Source organism: Lactuca sativa, chromosome 3 (assembly GCF_002870075.4).
Source record: "Lactuca sativa cultivar Salinas chromosome 3, Lsat_Salinas_v11, whole genome shotgun sequence".
NCBI lineage: Eukaryota > Viridiplantae > Streptophyta > Magnoliopsida > Asterales > Asteraceae > Lactuca > Lactuca sativa.
The window spans coordinates 317,746,581-317,753,823 of NC_056625.2; positions in this window are offsets into that span (position 1 = coordinate 317,746,581).

A 7,243-nucleotide genomic window follows, 5' to 3' on the forward strand; every position below is an offset into this window, starting at 1 on the left:
TACTATTATGTTTATAGATTGATTAATAAAAATAAGATTTTTTATGATTTACTTACGCATATTATAGTATAAGAAATATACATATATTCATTTGAAAAAAATATGAATATATGCACCTAAAATGTTGATTTTTTTGTTAAAAAAATTAGACATTTTTTATAAATATTCTAGTTTTTTTTATATAAATTTACTGATTTTAAAAAAAAAATTATATTTTAAAAAAATGTAGCTTTATTAAAAAAATTTCAGTTTTTTTTAAAAAGTTGCAGTTTTTTTAGAAAAAGTTGCACTTTTTTTTTGTAAAAAATTGCAGTATTTTAGAAAAAAATGCAGTTTTTTTGAAAAAATTACAGTTTTTTTTTTAAATTATTGTTTTATTAAAAAATTTGTAGGTTTTTTAAATACAGTTTTTATTTAAAAAAATGCAGTTTTTTTTTTTTGAAAAAATTGTAGTTTTTTAAAAAACAATACAAATTTTTTAAAAATTTATGCTTTCCAAAAAAGTTTAAAAAAATCTGCAGTTTAAGAAAAATGAAAATTATGTTTTTTTATAAAAAAAAAATCCAAAATTTTGCTTTATAATGTTAATTTGAGAGCTTTTTATTTATATTTCCAACAATACAAAAAATTAAGTGGGATTGGTATAATGACGATCATGCCTTAATGATTTGATTTTGATCCAACGCTCCACTTTTAGTTCTTAGGTTTTCGGAAAACTATGAATTAACGTCCCAATTTTCAAGTCCAAAATTTCATTTTTAATTAATTGACTTGTAAAAACATTTATAAGAAAACACCATCTAATAATAACTTTTCATAAACCACAACTCATGTCTGAAAACCATTCACAAAAAATAAGAATAATGTCAGAGTACAAGCCCAAGAAACTCTAGTGCAGAAAACCAACATGTGTGTGTATGATGTGCTGCTACAGCGCCAACTCCTTCCCCTTCGCTGAAGAGGTACCTAAAACCAAAACTGTAAACTGTAAGCACGATGCTTAGTGAGTTACCCCATCGTACCACATACCATACAATCACATAGCATACATACTGTCGGACAATTCTAGGGTGCCCAACCTACCCAGTACGACCATTCTGGGGTGCCGACCTACCAATGCGGCCATTCTGGGGTACCGTCCTACCCATGTCAAGCCATTCTGGGGTGCTGACCTACTCATGTCAAGCCATTCTGGGGTGCTGACCTACCCGTCAGTCCTAACAACCGACCCTTGGGGACTATTCCACCCCCTATTGCTACTATCATATATATCATAACATAAACACGTTGGAATAGTGTCTAAGGCTGCAACTATATTAGGCAGGTATTTGACCCGGTTGTGCATGGTCCTTTTGGGTTGCCTTCACCATAGCAACTTGACAGGATGATTTATTATAAGAGAAGGAATATTATTAATATATTAAGAGAATAATATAAGTAATAATAATATTATTATTTCATTAATATAAGTCATAAATTAATTAGGAATTAATTTGGTGACTTAAAGAGATTAATTGAATAAAGGGGCATAAACTGTCAATTGTGTGATAGTTATACTTTAGGCTATAAGTCCTTTATGGATAAAGGGTGGCCAGTTTTAAGGACTTTGGATAGGCCTTAAAATTGTCCAAGGCTTATCATGGAAGGGATTAGGATTGCTTAGGGCCTAAGTTATCCAATTAGGGTTTAAGGGTGAAACCCTAAGAGCCTTACAAGTATAAATAGACCCCAAGGGTTAAGTAAATCGGTACTTGTGCTTTAGAAAGAAACCCTGGCCGATTTATCTTCCTTTTCCTCTCTCTCAAATCATCCTCTTGCTAGTTGGTGTTTGTAAGCCATTAGACGAGTGACAATTGTGACTCTAAAGCTCTAAGGACAAGAAGATCAAGCAAGTGATTCAAGGTAAGCTTCTAATTCTCATTTCATATTGTTATTATAGTCTATTAGCCATTAGAAGTCTTGGATTGAATGCATGTTTAATTAGAGAAACCTAGATACGAGCATTCGGGTTTGCATGTGCACATAGGAATGTTCATTTGGCTAAAACCCATCAGTGGTATCAGAGCCTAGATTGGTTTCTATTGAATTGATGCATTATTTGCTTTTTTGATGCTTGTTAAATTTGATTTTCATGTTTCTGTCTGATGGACTCAACGAGTCCCATAGCCGACTCGGCGAGTCCATTGGGGTACTCGGCGAGTCCAAGCGTTAGAAAGAGCAATCTTCGGGATTTCTTGCTGATTATCTTTGAGATACTTGCCTTAATCATATTAGATCAATATAAATCCGATTTTATGATATATATGAGTATATTCTTGACCTAATTGAAGATATTTATCAATTAATAAAATATTTATTTCCTTATGTGATAATTGATTAATTATTTTAATTTAATTGGTAAATTGTTTTGCAAGAAATCATTAAACAAATCAAATATGGATAATTATGTGATTAATTGTTAATTTAGATTATTTTTTATTTGATCCCCTATGTTTTGAAAAGTTTAAAACTTGCCCTCAAGTTTTGAAATTTATGTTTTGTGATTAGAAGTTTTAATTTAGACAATTTAAATTTCAAACCCTAGAATTTTACATGTTTAAAATTCAACAGTATACTAATATAATATTACAAGATTAATATATATATATATATATATATATATATATATATATATATATATATATATATATATATATATGATTAAAATGCTAGTCTTACCGTTAGTAGGCCTCATTCACGAAGCCGGTCTATAAGGTGGGTATAAGGTTGCTGCCTATAAAATGGCGCTTAATGGGTGTACACTCACACCCACCGTTTGCTTGGTCGGTGGAGGGTCATTAGCCGAACGGGTAGGATAGGGCAACCCCATCTCTTCATTAAAAGTATAAAATGAAATACAAAGTAACTACATGTTTTTTTTTTTTAAAATTTCCCAATCTTAGTTACTTTAGGAAAAGTGAACTGATGCAATCCCATGAAATTACACTTTGCACCCTTGCTAAGAAGTTAGTGGAGCGTGTGTGGTTTACCGGCACACTAATTGGTTCTAAGCAAGAGTGGCAAAGGGTGATTCATTGTTTATGATAGTTCGATGTAGCGTGTGTGGTTTACCGGCACATCGAATAGGTGATCGTTACAATGAAGGCACCATGTGAATTAGCATGGTAATTCACACCCGCTTTGTGATCCTCGGTATCCTAGTCACAAACGAGAGGGGCATATCAAGATTTAAACATGCCATTGAAAAGTTTCAATGAATCTCATCCAAACCTAGGAATTCTCAATACATTAGTGAATCGTCATTCACTTACCTTCAAATTGTTTGCATGTTAGATTATGGTATCCCTTTTCTAATATGTAAATATTGTTGTTGGATCCTAGCCCTAATTTTTCTTATTGGGTGATAATTAGGGATTCAAATTCTAATCTATCTTTGTCCTTTCTATTTGTAGATGTCGAACGCGAACAACGCTGCTGCTAGTTCATTCACATTGATGAGCCTTTGTCAAAAGGTGACTTTCGATGGGACGAACTTTAGCGAATGGATAAGATACATTCGCACAATTGCTCGCTACGAGGACAAGGAGTATGTCCTCGATGATAAGCTCGAGAAAATCAACCCAGAAATCGCTACTCCGGCTGAAATGACTGCTTTTGAGACTCATGAACGTGATTCAACGAAGGTTCATTGCATCATGATAGCCACAATGAACGCCGAATTCCAAAAGTCCTATGAGGACATGTATCCGTACGAAATGCACCAAGACTTGTTGGAGAGATACCACCAGAATGCGAGGCAGGAGCGTTAAGAGATTTTCACTAACATGATTTCCGCCAAAATGGGTCATGGAGAATCTCTTACCGTGCACCTGCAAAAGATGCAAAGGTATGTCGATCGTCTTCGCAAGTTGAATGTTGACTTTGGGGAAGACTTGGCGATCGACATGGTGCTTCACTCTTTGCCTCCGTGTTACAATCAATTTAGGATGACCTACCACATGAACAAAGAAGAGGTCACCCTAAGCAAGCTCCAAGGTCTCCTTAGGGTTGCTGAAATCAACCTCAAGGACAAGTCTGTTGCACCCACTCTCAATCCACCCGCTGCTCCTGTTTTGGCCATTGGGCAAGGAAGAGGCAAGAAGAGGAAGGCTTCGTCTAAGAGCCACCGCAAGGGAAAGTCCCGAGATGGTTCCTCTTCTAGTGGGACCAAAGTGGATCCCGCTAAGCCTAAACCTAACCTAAAGGAGGCAGAGTGCCATCATTGCCATAAAATAGGGCATTGGAAGAGAAGCTGCCCAGACTACCTGCAAGCCATAAGGGAAGGAAAGATCAAGCCGTCTTTCGCAGGTATATACACAATTAAATCTAACGATTCATCTCATGCTTTTTCTTGGGTCCTTGATACCGGTTGTGGTTACCACATTTGTTCTGAATTGCAAGGACTAGGAAGAAATAGGGATGTGGAGCATGGAAGAATAAATCTAATCATGGGGAACAGAAGATCGTCGCCTGTGACCAAGATTGGAGTGTATTCTTTAGTGCTTAGGAATGATTTATGTTTAGATTTGAACAATTGTTGCTATTCGCCAGAAATGGCAAGAAACATCATTTCATTTCATGGTTTGTTTAGACAAGGTTTTAGATTTTCTTTTAATAATGAGAATGGTTCTATTCTTGCTTATCTAAATGGTGTCTTATATTTTGAAGCAATACCATGTAATGGAATTTATGAAACTATTATGATTGTAGATAACTTAGGAAATGATGTTTTATGCATGGATTCTTCCAATGGTATGGATAGAGCATCCTTGTGGCATTGTCGTCTTGGACATGTCAAAAAGAAGCGCATAGCCCAACTCCAAAAGGATGGAGTGTTGAAGTCATTCGACCTTAGGGAAGATGACACATGCGAGTCTTTTTTGCTTGGAAAGATGACTAAGTCACCCTTCACTAGTACGTGTGAAAGGGGTGAGGGTCTATTGGACCTCATACATACAAAATGTATGTGGACCGTTTAGATCAACCACAAAGGATGGGAACCGCTTCTATGTTGTGACAACCCTATATTTTTCCAAAAGCAGTGTAACGCTCAAAAGTCAAAAACAACGAAAACTATTTGGAATCAACTAAATTAACCTAAAAAATAAAGTGTTCAAATATCTAAGTTGGGATGCATCAAATATTAGATATCGTGCCAAGGTTTCCAAAAACGTAAAGAACGTTCAAAACCGGATTAAATTGAAGAAATTATAACCAATCGTATATTTACGACACACCGTTAAAACGCTATTTAAAGTAAAAAGTGAAATTTCAATAAAATCCATTTTAGCCTTAAGTATCTAAACTGAAGTCATAGATTTCGTTAAATGGTGAGCGTGGATAAAAAAAGATCGCCCAAATTGGACCTCGTATGAAGAAGTTACGATTTTCCTAAGTTTCGTAACAGTAGTAGAGGGCTAAAAACTCGAATTGAAGATCGAGTGTTATTTAGCTAACGCAACCTAAACGAGAGTTGAAGATCTCCACAATAGGAGTAAAATGATAAAAAGACAAACGAAAACCGACATCGAGTAAAGAAACTATGAATTTTTAACGGACTTTAGCAGTCCCGGCCTATTAAAAATATACCATTAAAAATAAATTCAAAACTAGCCAACAGAGTCTAAATGAAAGTTTTAGAGTATAATCTCACCTACGCGTGAATATAAAGAACGCGAAAAACGGAGCCCGTACGCGAAATTTACGGAATTTAGAAGACGGAAGTCAGGATTACGCCCCACGTAATATACGGGTACGCCCCGCGTACTCAGGGGCAGAGTCGAGTCCCATCGGCTGCAACTCTACGCCTAGCTAGACCGGAGTCCTAAGCCGTGACGCATTTTTACGCCCCGCGTAACCGAAGTACGCCCCGCGTACCGCGTACGCCCAGCGTACTCCGGTGGTACGCCCCGCGTACGCGATCCTCCAGCACTATAAATAGAGAGTTTGAGCTACGGGTTTTGGCACATATCTCTCATATCCTATCTCAATTTTACGCACCCTAGAGCTCCAGAGACCATCCCGATGCCCTCGGTTTCCGTACCCAAGCCCCCGACGAAAGATCTACGCTACCAAGATCCCCGAAGAGCCCGAAGGCGTAACTTTCCGCGGTCGAAGTTCTGCTCAACTCTAGCCTCTCTCTCTTCAAACCAAACGAGTGAGTTCATACCCCTACTTTTCAATTCTTTTCATGTTTTAGGGGGCGGGGGGAATACAAGTACATTACAAGTCAAAGTATCATTTTATAAACGTAAATGTAATATCTATCTTATAGAGTATCGATACAAACATCTTTATGTTAAAGGGCGATTATATCACCAAGTTATTTTTACTAAATGGAAACATACTTTCTGAGAAACTATATTGAGTATAGTTAGCAAGTATAACATACATTTTTACACATACATCTTGAAAAACGAAATACTTAAAAATGAAGTAAAGTCTTTCTTATCGTAAATCTATTTATACCAAGAAATGTGAGATATTCAAACTTCAACGTACTCTTATGTATGCATTTGAAGTCCTGTATTATATACCATAATCTCTTGGAGGGAGAGCGTGATACTTGTGTATAGATCTATACGGGATTGACAACCCCGCACCTAAACTACTAGCTATAGTTAGACCGGCAGGTCTGGGGTGACAAATGTCATAACACTACAACACCTGAAGAATGTTGTTACAGGCAGTCAGTGTCAATAGTATGGTTATAAAAATCACATAAAAGTATAAAAACAAGTTTGATTTACGAGATTCATATATGCATTCAGTTTTTCCATGTTATTTTTAGCACAAAGTTTATCATTATTATTCAAGTATGAAACACACTAACGCAGTCCAATTCTGAGAACTTTTCATACCATTTATAGAAAATTTTGGATTTTCTGAAAACCTCATTCATCGATTTACTACCAAAAAGGGCATACTTTTCAATGCAAAACACTTATGAACTCACCAACTTAATTGTTGACACTTTTTCGAAACCACTTGTATTTCTCAGGGAATCAGTAATACAGGTAACTACCAGCTTTTGAAGAAGGAACGCTAAGGATGTTATTATTAAACATTTATATCATCATATTGTAATATTCTTTTGCTAATATGTATAACGCAACAATATACGTTTTCATTATGGATGTGTTACTTTCTTTACAATATTCAATTGTTGTGATACTACGTGAAGTCATCCACCCTCGAATGTTTC